This window comes from Camelina sativa, chromosome 8, assembly GCF_030686135.1.
Source record: "Camelina sativa cultivar CO46 ecotype springtype chromosome 8, ASM3068613v1".
NCBI lineage: Eukaryota > Viridiplantae > Streptophyta > Magnoliopsida > Brassicales > Brassicaceae > Camelina > Camelina sativa.
Genome location: NC_141887.1, coordinates 12,698,279 through 12,710,293, shown reverse-complemented (window position 1 = coordinate 12,710,293; position 12,015 = coordinate 12,698,279). Strand labels below are relative to the sequence as shown.

The following is a 12,015-nucleotide window of genomic DNA, read 5'->3' as shown; positions in this document are numbered from 1 at the left end:
TATATCAATTTACCTAAAAAGTCGATAATAATTTATCCCAAAAAATCAAATAATTTAATATAATTGAATAATTAATAAAAATACAGAATATTATAGAAACTATAAATTACTAAAATAAAATTACAGAATTATTATATTATATCATTTAATATATTATAATTATATGTTATAAATAAAACAATTTATAACAAAATACAATTGCTATTATAAAATATATGATTGCATTGCAAAAAGTGCTATATTAAATGAATATATGATAGCAATGATAAAACCGTTATCAAAAGTGTCTGATCTATTATGACGGGAGCAGATACAACGTTTGTTAAAACGCTATGGTTTCGTTAGATAGCGTTATTCAGATGCTATCAATATCCAATATTCTTGTAGTGAACATAATTTAATAAGAAAGGGAGTTCATCAAAAGAAGTTTCAAAGAAGTGAAAAAAAAGAGCTTATGTTTAAAGTGAAGCCTTAGAGATATTCAAAAGTTTAAGACCATAAGTAAAGAAGAGAAGGGGTTTAAGTTGAATCAAGTTAAGTTTTTGGGTTAAAAAGAAAGAAAAGAAGGATGAGAAAAAGAGTAGAAATGCTTCTAGGTGGGTAGAACATCAAGAGCTAAGCTTTGTATGCCCAAATTATTCTCAGTCGTAGATTGGTTTCACAACTGTCTAGCATTCCTCTTTGTTTGAGAGTAAACCACCCAAAAAAATCATTGCCAACCACCTTTTTATAAAAAGCATTTCCCTTAAACCAATCGAGCTTGATTTATTTTCTATTTGCAAGATCACACCAAACACTTTAATGAATGTGAAAGAGATGTTCAATAGGATTGCAAGTCTTCACCAATAAATAGAAAGTGAACTAGAGTGGTGTATTGTGTTAAGCAATAGAAAAATATTTGTAGGCACTATGATTGATCTTAGCACCATTGCATTACATTTAAGGACTGTGGTTTGAATCCTTTGTTGAAACTTTTTGGTTCTGAATCCCTTTGTCAAACCTCTCTCTCTCACTTTTTGTTTGGTTCTTGCTTGAGGACTAGCAAGAGATAAGTTTGGGGGGAGTTGATATCCTGTTTTTTTGTTGGGTTTTAAGCCTTGTTTTTGCATAGTTTTGTTGCATAAACTTGTCATTCTAGATTTTTTTAGGAGCATATGCATCTAGTGTGTTATCTCTCAGGTTCTTGGAGTAATCCCATCACATTTGGAGCATTTGGACTTGTGTTGGTGCAAAGAAGCAAAGAAGAGTGAAGTGGAGAAATGGCACAAGATCAGGGAGCATCACCGGCCTAGCCCATCGGTCAAAGCCATTGTTTTTGCGCCACCTGTGGCTTAGGAACGTAAGGGAGTAACACCTCACTAGGAGATGTGTCACCACTCACTGGACAAGTGTTCGCTTGTTGAATGCCAAGGCGACACCTCACTTCTACGTGTGTCCATGAAGAGCTTGGCTAAGTTCCCTATATATACCACTCTTCTCTTCATTTTTAGAGAAGAGAAGAAGGAAGAAAACGCCCAAAGGCTAGTTGAAGAGGGAGAGGAAAGCTGTGAAGAAGTCCGCTCAAGATCAAGAAGTTGTTGCCGATCGTTCATCGCATCCGAAAAGTTTGTGTTGAAGCTAGCAAAAATCCAGCCAATTAAGATTGTGTTCTTCGACAATCTGTGAGTTAAGGTAGCATTGATCTGATCTAGTTCGATGTTGGAAGACTCATTCTAGATTCGGTTTGCATGTGCATTTAGATTGCATTTTCTTGATTTTCTAGATAGAGAATTTATGCATCTAAATTGGTTGAAGAGTGTTGAGATGTTTTCCATGGTAGATTGTGTACGCGATTGCGAATCCCTGCATTTTGATCTATTTCATGTGAGGTTAAGTTTTGATACTTATTGTTTTATGTGTTCTATAAAACCTTAAAACTTAAGTATCAACTGTTGGAAGGTCTTAGTGTGTGGCGTTGGCGACAGTAAGTCCGACTAGCCATAAGCGCATTAAGACTTGGATATGGCTAACCTTCGTAGTGATTATGTCTTGACATGCAGCATGGATCCTGGTCTTGTGTTGCATGTTGATGCGAAGAGCTCAGAGAGACTTGGCTCGCTACCTTGGCCGTAGCTGTCTACACGACGATGTGGCTTTAAGTGATATTCCGGTTGCATACCTTATTGGTTGCAAAGCGGGTGTTCACAGATGTAGTGTGGTGGAAGGCAGCATATCCGGGCCCTAGTAAAATTTGTTTAAAAATTATCTTTTATTCAAGTTGTTGCATGTTGTGTAGAATGCTTGCTCATGGTTATTTGTTTGGCGTATTACCTTCCGCATGCTTTTTATGATTGTTGGTTGTTTGTTGACTGATTCCTAGTATTCTGTGTTGGGATGGGTATCTAATCTTCTGCATGGACCCCTGAGACTCACTGAGTAATCTTAGATTACTCATGTTATTATTTTGTCCTACAGGTAACCTTTAGAGGTAAGCTATAGTCCGTGTTTGACGATAGGACCCCGATGTAGTTTTGTGCCTGTGTGTAAAGAAAGTATGTTTAATATGTTTAACATGTTCAATCTTTTTGGCTCTAGGCCTGGCCATAAAATTCTACAAGTCTTTTTGGTAGCTTTATGTAAAATTTTTACTTAAAGAATGAATTCGGTTTTATATATTCGTAAGTACGAGTAATGTCTGATAATGACTTAGTCCGAGTTGGCTCAACAATTGGGGATCAAGACGGTTGGCAAGCCTAAGTGGTGTCTATAGTGGAGGAAATAACACCAGTGGACTGGCTAAGGGTCTTGATCTGTTTTAGAACCTCGGCCGGATCGTTGGTGACTATTTCCAAGTGGCATCTCAGGGTCGTTCAGGGCGTTCCCAGTCATAGGATGGTTCGGAGGCGTTACAGGGACGACAACTGATAACTCTCTAATTTACATATTTTAGACACCCTTTTTTGTCCATATTTTTCATTATATATACCCTAACCTTAGCATTTTTAGGTCCTTAACTATAGGAATTTGCATTTTGGCCATTTAGGGTGCTGCATTGTTGCATTTGTGCAATTTCGATGAAAACAGGTGCTTTGGAGCCCAAAATGGGGAAGAATGAGGTAAAACCCGAGCATGTACCCGGAGGAGTGATTGTGCAAGAAGAACAGTCTAAACCTTAATCCGATCAAAGCGGATCTAAGTGCAGGAAGAAAAATCCGAAGCCCTACTCGAGGAACTACCCGACTTGAACCTCGTGCACCGCCTCGAGCAGACCCTCAGGCAGAACTGGGCAACTAGGTTAAAAGAGTTTCCATATATAAACCCTCCTCTTCTTCCACTCGCCCTAGCACGCCACTGACACTGAGAACAGAGAGCGAGAGCTTCTGAGAGAGAGATTGAGCGACTCAAACACTTTTTTCACTTTGTTAGGATTCAATTTTGTTTCTTTTGCTATTCTTTTTAGTTCTATTACTTTTATCTTATTTTCAATACAATGCAATTTTCATTTATTTGTGTTTTTATGCCTTTTACCATGAGATCTGAGTAGTGAATCAAAGTTTCTAAGGATGGGATAGACAAATATATATGTGTTCTTGATCGATTATGATGTCTTAGCTTGAATGTTTACTTTATATAAATTCTTTTCTAGATTGATGTTCTTAATGCTATTTTCAGACCGAGAGGTTGAGATTAGATCTAGAGTGTTTTGCCATCGAGAGATGTTGTTGAAATGCTTGAATCAATCAATGCTAGAGATTTACTCACTTAGCCTAAGAGATTAGATGTGTAAGGAGTTTATTGACAATTATGAGTTAGATTGTAATGCCTGCTTGGTCATGTTTCTCCAACTAGAGTTAGGTAGGGGAGTGACTAAGGTTGATTGTTTCTATCACGAGAGTGTTTTAGCAAGAATTAAGAGATTCATTGTCTAGGGAATATTTGCTTGAGGCATGTAGGACATCCCAAATTGGTCAGGAGGACTTATGAGTCAATTACCTCATCCTTAGGAGCTTTCTTATCTTGATTGTTTAGTTTTATCTATAACTCGACCCCTTACCTGAACTGGTACTCGATCACCAGCTTCGTATATCCCTTCGAGCTGTTCATCCTAGTCTACTTGATCCGATCATCCCACCCGATCCTATACCCGAATGCTTACATCGAGTACTTAGATCGTGTGGTTCTTGTTCTTTTATTTACTTTTCCTTATTTTAGATTGTTAGAAAAACCCCATTACTATTGCTTGGCTTGACTTGCTCTGTTCTGATCATATCTTATCTGCTAGCATAACAACCATTTGGATTGATAACCCTTTGTACTACAACTGCTTAGGGAATTGATACCCTGGGTGAAAATCCTGCTATCAATTTGGCGTCGTTTCCATTTGGTTGAATTTTGTTTGCTACGTTTAAGATTTCAGCACTTGCTAGATCAAGTTCTATACTATCCATCGGTTCGGAACTAACTTGTTTATTTTCGTGTTTGTTTGTTTTACATTTCGTGTACAACCCGAGTACCCACCCGACCCGTCACTCGATCACCTGGATCGGGTAAACCTTCATGTACTCACTCAGTTAACTGCTTGTGCATGCAAACACGATCCAAGGGTAGCCAACACTTGAGTCCTTTCATAGACAACATCGACAGACCAAGGTTACTCTGTCAACAACAAGTCCAGCAACCGCAACCAACAACAATTGAGGAGGTCATGAATAATCAGAACGGTCCACCAGCTCCTCAAGAGAGGACCCACATAGGAGCATGAGATGCTCCATCTACTCATACTCAAAGACATGGCATTGTGCCACCTGCTGTTCAAAACAACAACTTTGAGATCAAGAGTAGTCTCATCTAGATGATTCAGAGTAACAAGTTTCATGGACTGCCAATGGAGCACCCATTGGATCACCTGGATGAATTCGATAGGCTCTGTAGCCTCACAAAGATCAATGGAGTTAGTGAAGATGGATTCAAACTTTGGCTTTTCCCATTTTCTTTGGGTGACAAAGCACACCTTTGGGAGAAATCACTTCCCAAGGAGTCTATCACCACATGGGAAACATGCAAAAAGGCGTTCCTCGCCAAATTCTTCTCCAACTCCAGAACTGCAAGGCTCCAAAATGATATCTCTAGCTTTGTTCAGAAAAGAAATGAGACATTCAGAGAAGCCTGGGAGTGTTTCAAGGGATACACCAGCCGATGCCCACATCATGGATTCAACAATGCTTCTTTGCTAAGCACACTTTACCGCAGTGTAGTCCTGATAACAGGATTTTCACCCAGGGTATCAATTCCCTATGCAGATGTAGTATAAAGGGTTATCAATCCAAATGGTTATTATGCTAGCATATAAGATATGATAAGAACAGAGCAAGCCAAGCCAAGTAATAGTAATGGGGGTTTTTCTAACAATCTAAAATAAGCAAAAGTAAATAAAAGAAGAAGAACCACATGATCTAAGTACTCGATGCAAGCATTCGGGTACAGGATTGGGTGGGATGATCAGATCAAGTACACTAGGATGAACAGCTCAAAGGGATACACGAAGCTGGTGATCGAGTACCAGTTCGGGTAAGAGGTCGAGTTATAGAATAAAACTAAACAATCAAGATAAGAAAGCTCTTAAGGATGAGGTAATTGACTCATAAGTCCTCCTGACCAATTTGGGATGTCCTACATGCCTCAAGCAAATATTCCCTAGACAATGAATCTCTTAATTCTTGCTAAAACACTCTCGTGATAGAAACAATCAACCTTAGTCACTCCCCTACCCAACTCTCGTTGGAGAAACATGACCAAGCATGCATTACAATCCGACTCATTATTGTCAATAAACTCTTTACACATCTAATCTCTTAGGCTAAGTGAGTAAATCTCTAGCATTGATTGATTCAAGCATTTCAACAACATCTCTCGATGGCAAAACGCCCTAGATCTAATCTCAAATTCTCGGTCTGAAAATAACATTAAGAACATCAATTTAGAAAGTAATTTATACAAATTAGACATTCAAACTAAGACATCCTAATCGATCAAAAACACATATTTGTCTATCCCATCCTTAGAAACTTTGATTCACTACTCAGATCTCATGGTAAAAAGCATAAAAACACAAATGAATGAAAATTGCATTGTATTGAAAATAAGATAAAAGTAATAGAGTACAAAATCGAAACTAAAAAGAATAGCAAAAGAAACAAAATTGAATCCTAACAAAGTGGAAAAAGTATTTGAGTCACTCAATCTCTCTCAGAAGCTCTAGCTCTCTGTTCTCAGTGTCTGCGGCGTGCTAGGGCGAGAGGAAGAAGAGGAGGGTTTATATATGGATACTCTTTTAACCTAGCTGCCCAGTTCTGCCCGAGGGTCTGCTCGAGGCGGTGCACGAGGTTCAAGTCGGGTAGTTCCTCGGGTAGGGCTTCGGGTTGTTCTTCCTGCTCTTAGATCCTCTTTGATCGGGTTGAGGTTCGGACTTTTATTCTTGCACGATCACTCCTGCAGGTACATGCTCGGGTTTTACCTCATTCTTCCCCATTTTGGGCTCCAAAGCACATGTTTTCATCTAAAATGCACAAATACAACAATGCAGCACTCTAAATGGCCTAAATGCAAATTCCTACAGTTAAGGACCTAAAAATGCTAAGGTTAGGGTATATATGATGCACAATATGGAGAAAAAAGGGTGTCTAAAACATGTAAATTAGAGTAGGCCTGGGCGTTCGAATATCGGATCGGATTCGGTTCGGATTTTGGATTTTTTGGATATTGGCTCTAACATCCATTAGGATATTTAAAAAATTCGGATCGGTTTCGGTTCGGATAATTCAAATTTCAGATCGGTTCGGATATATTGTCGATAACCAAAATTAAACCAAATTAATTGGATAAGGTTTTATTCGGATACTTTTTAATATGATTGTATCCAAAAAACTATACTAACCGAGTATGTGAAAAAATATAAATGAAACAAATAACAAGTTTAAAGTTCAAACTAACATAAAATTATACCAATACATACAAGTGTGACGTACTAACATCCAAAGTGAGATATAAGACCGTGTCAATGATAAAAAAATAAAAACCAAAGTAAACAATAACGTAGATATAGGAGTATATCTACGATTCGTGTATATTGTATATAGTTAGGTGTGTATATCTATATCTATGATTCATCTATATTGTATATAGTTACATATACATCTATCTTTATAAAGTTGTTTCTTATATTATCGGTTATATTCGGATATCTATTGGATATCGGTTCGGATCGGATTTGATCCGAAATCCAAAAGTAATAAAAACAAAAACTGATCGGTTATTTCCTCAATATCGGTTCGGTTTTTATCCAATTTTTTCGGTTCAGATTCGGTTCGGATTTTTGGATTCAGATTTTATGCCCAGGCCTAAATTAGAGAGTTATCAAGTCGCTAACATACAAATGTTACTGGACACCGCTAGTAATAGTAATTTTCTCAACAAGGACGTTGATGAAGGTTGGGACCTCATGGAGAACGTAGCCCAATCAGATGGGCACTATAATGAGGAATATGATCGCACAGTAATGATATGTATATATTTTACCATATTTAACCATAGATTATTCACATTTTTTACATGTTTTATTAGCTTATTTTGTCACTTCCATATAGTTTAAGGACTGTTTGTGCATTAGAGTAGGAATTGCATTGCATTTGCATTGTTTCTTGTTTAAACAGGTGAATTGGACTCAAGAAGCATGGAAATAACATCTGGGATGAGGAGAGTGCAACCAATGAAGCTGATAGGAGTTGAATCAAGGAGAGAAGCAACGAAGCATGAAGCACTCGACCACCACTACTCATGCACTCGACCGTCTGTGTCTCATGCACTCGACCGAGTGCAACTCATGGACTCGACCGTGTGATACTCCAGGACTTGACCGGTGGGAAGCAGAAGTATGACCACTCGACCGGACCACTCGACCACTTGTGGTCGAGTACATCGAGCCGCCTTTCTATTTTATCTGCTAGCCAAATCAGGGCTTCCTTCCCTCACTATATATATTCCTTGTACCCCATGACCGCCCATAACTCTCTCTTTAGCCAGAAAAGTCTCTGTAGCCACCAAAAACCTAGTTTTTACCCCTTCAGGGTTTTTAGCATTTATTTACTGTTTTGCATCTTTTATTTACTGTTTTTCTCAGATTTCAACACTTTGTTTGTTTCATAACTTTCAGTGTATTGAGAATCTGAGTTTGTTTCTTTATATTAAGTTGTTGTTCATCATCTCATCTTGCTTATCATGTTAGTTTCATCATTTTCTGGGTTTATGTTTATTATGATCATGATTTGATTGTCTGAGTAGTGAGCTAGGATTCTGGAGATGGATTAGGATGGTTTAGGGCTGTGGTTGTTAGACTAGTTAAGCTTGTTTGATTAAATATCTCTTCTGGGTTAGGTGAACTTTATGCTATTCTTATATCTGAGAGGGTAAGGGTAGATCTTAAGCTTCTCTGCATCACACCAATGTTAGGGCTGTTAGATAAAGCTAATACTGGAGATTATCATGCTTGTCCCAAGAGAATGGTTGTATAAGGTGGTTTTTGACAAATAATGGTCTGATTCTTAATGCCTGTTCAGTATGGTTTCACCAATGAGAGTTGGGTTAGGATGTTACTATAACTTGATCACTTCTTTCATGAGAGTGGATTAGTGAGATATTAAGATCATTGTCTAGATAGCCACAGTCCAACAACCAGCCCATGAATCCATCTCTAGAAGCCTACTTTGTTATTTGATTGTCTTCTATTGCATTTAATCTTGTTTAGTTGCATTTGGTTATGTTTTAAGTTTCTTAAATTGCTTTTGTTCTCGTAGAAACCCACTCGACCTAGTCACTCGACCAGTCACACGGTCGAGTGTTTGATCGAGCACCTTCGGGTTGTTCATCTTACTTTTGTCTCATTTCAGTTTTTTTATCTTGCTTTTTCACTGTTTTACTTCACTCCTTTTGTTTCTTTGCTTTTGTTTAAGTTATTTACCTGTTAATTTATATTCATCACTTTACATTCTGGATTTTCATTACTGTCATTAAGATTGTTAGTAAAAAACCATTTTCTTATTTGGCTTGACTTGAGTCTCTGTTACATCTTGATTGCATGCATCACACACTTTATGGATAGACATCATTTATGCTACAACTACATAAGGGTATTGAAACACCTTGCATCCCATTCTGACAAATTGGACAAACTCCTCAACCAGCAATGATGTAGTATTATTGCTTCAAATTGATGTAGTATTATTACTTCAATTAAATTATCAATCCACAATTTGCATTAATCAACTCACTAAGAATGCACAAAGATGCTTAATCTAAACTTAAACAGATGTAGGTTCTTTTGTAACAATCTTAACTAACAAACTGATTAAAAGAAAAAAAACAAGACAATTCAAACAATGCAAACTCAAAGAAACAGGACACAACTAGAAACATACTTTAAATCAAGATTAAACAAGTGAACCTTGGGCAAGGTAATTGACTTGGGAGATAACTAACCAATCCTAGATGTCTAAGCAACAATCAAGAACAATCCTATGGCTAAGAAAACTTATGCAAATCAACAATTTCCAAAGGCAATCACAAGGTAAGCATGCATTATAATCAAGTCTAAATACCACTAAACACCCTAATAATCAATTTCCATTGGCTAGGTATGCAAAGCTCTTGAATAGTTTGGTTCAGGAATTTCATCAAACACCTTCTGGGCATGGAAATCCTAATGTCTAGATTCAAGCTTGATCAAGGCTATCTAGCATTATTAATACTAAACAAGATAGGAAACACATAAATAAAGCCCTAGACATCAAAGATCAATCATCTATCTCCCTAATATACCAAGCCCTAAGTTCTAAAGGATCTACTCACTCATCATCATGATCACACAAAGGAAAGAGTTTGATCTTTGTGAAATCATAATAAGAGATTATAGATTAAGAGATTTGAAGAAGAAATTACTATTAAAAACTTAGAAGTACTCAATCATTCAACAAACCAAGAGTAGATAAGCTTAAGAACCCTAAGTGGCTGCTAAACAAGAGATAAAACAAAGATGAGTCTCCCCTTAATAGGGTTAGATTATTTATAGGAAAACAGAAAAGGATCCGGGTCAACCCAAAACAAATTAAGTCAAACCCGGATTAAAAGTAAAACAAGTGTGGACTTAGGCGGCTACAGGGACAGCTTGACCGATTGGCAAGGCCGATGGTGGTGGCCGCTGGTAGCTCCTGTTGTCGTCGTGGAGAGTTCAATCAGCTGACCCTTGGCCGATGGCCTTGACCGATGGCTTCAATCGGCCATCACTTGGCCGATTAGGTTGGGCGCATGTGTCTCCTGTCCTTCATCACCTTGAGATCGATCGGCCACGGTTCAGCCGCGTGAGATGGCCGCTTGTTGCTCCTGTTCTAGTCCGTAGAAGAGTGGCATCGGGCAGGTTATGGTCGTGTGTGCTGGTCGATGGTGCCAATCGGCCATGGTTTGGCCGAAGGTCTTGGCCGAGTGTGGCTCCTGTTCTTGTCACTTCACTCCTCTTTGGTTCTTTGCATCTAAACAAGTCCAAATGCTCCTAATGTGATGGGGTTACTCCAAGAACCTGAAAATAAGACACTAGATGCATATGCTCCTAAAACAACCTAGAATGACAAGATTATGCAACAAAACTAACCAAAAACAAGGTTTAAAACTCAACAAAAACACAAGTAATCAAGCAACAACATGTCCATTCCATCTCAAAGGAAGACTAGTTTCCGCAACAAGATGGGGAGAATGCTCAGCTAGAGGATGTAAAAATTACATCAACAATCACGAAGACTAGAATAAAGGGTATAACAACTACAAACCAAACCCGAATCTCTCATACCGTAACCTTAATGTTGCAAATCCTTAAGACTAAATCTACCCATCCGCAGTCCAAGGGAACCAGGGACCGCAAAAGCCTTTTGTCCAATACAATCAAGGCTATGCTCCTAAGCAGCAGTACCCTGGCAATTACCACAAACCAATTGAACCACCTAGATTCCCACCACATAAAGGATCACAGAACCAATCTCAAGAGGCTGACCTACGCGGATTAATTCAGCAGATGATACAAAGTCAGGCATCGACAGCGATGGACAATGCAAAACGATTCGCAGAGATGAGAAACAAGATCGATTCTCGGTACGATGACCTAAATGCTAAGTATGATTCTCTCAATACTAAGTTGAGATACCTAGAAGGCCAACACAACGCCCAACCAACTCCAAAACTCGGCCAGCTTCCAGGTAAAGCTGTTCAGAACCCAAAAGACTATGCTACTGCCCAGACCATCTTTCTTGAAGATGTTGATGACTACCTCACTGAGGACAGCTATGTTCAAGATGGGGAGGATATGGACCACAGTGGGATGTATGAGGACCAGTATTACTTATCCGAGTATGAACTCGGTCCCTCACTCGAGGAGACTGATCGAGTTAATGATCGAGCACTGGTTCGAGATTTGCTAACTGATACAATACTCGAGGCTGAACCCGATGACATACCCGATGATGGTGATCGGACAATCCATCGTGTAGACGTTCAGATGACGGATCAATCACAAGTTACCTCATCGGGTGTGATAACTCTCTAATTTACATGTTTTAGACACCTTTTTTTGTCCATATTTTGCATTATATATACCCTAACCTTAGCATTTTTAGGTCCTTATCTGTAGGAATTTGCGTTTAGGCCATTTAGGATGCTGCATTGTTGCATTTGTGCATTTTGGATGAAAACAGGTGCTTTGGAGCCCAAAATGGGGAACAATGAGGTAAAACCCGAGCATTTACCCGAAGGAGTGATCATGCAAGAAGAACAGTCTGAACCTCAACCCGATCAAAGAGGATCTAAGAGCAGAAAGAACAACCTGAAGCCCTACCCGAGGAACTACCCGACTTGAACCTCATGCACCGCCTCGAGCAGACCCTCAGACAGAACTAGGCAGCTAGGTTAAAAGGGTTTCCATATATAATCCCTCCTCTTCTT

General features: G+C 38.6%; 1 non-coding gene across 1 annotated transcript; it reads right to left on the bottom strand.

The window, feature by feature from the left end:
* Positions 1 to 5,086: 5,086 nt before the first annotated feature.
* LOC147940021 (small nucleolar RNA R71) lies at positions 5,087 to 5,193 on the bottom strand. Its single transcript, XR_015564787.1, has one exon. It is a non-coding gene; the product is annotated as a small nucleolar RNA R71 (small nucleolar RNA).
* Between the last annotated feature and the right edge of the window lie 6,822 nt (positions 5,194 to 12,015).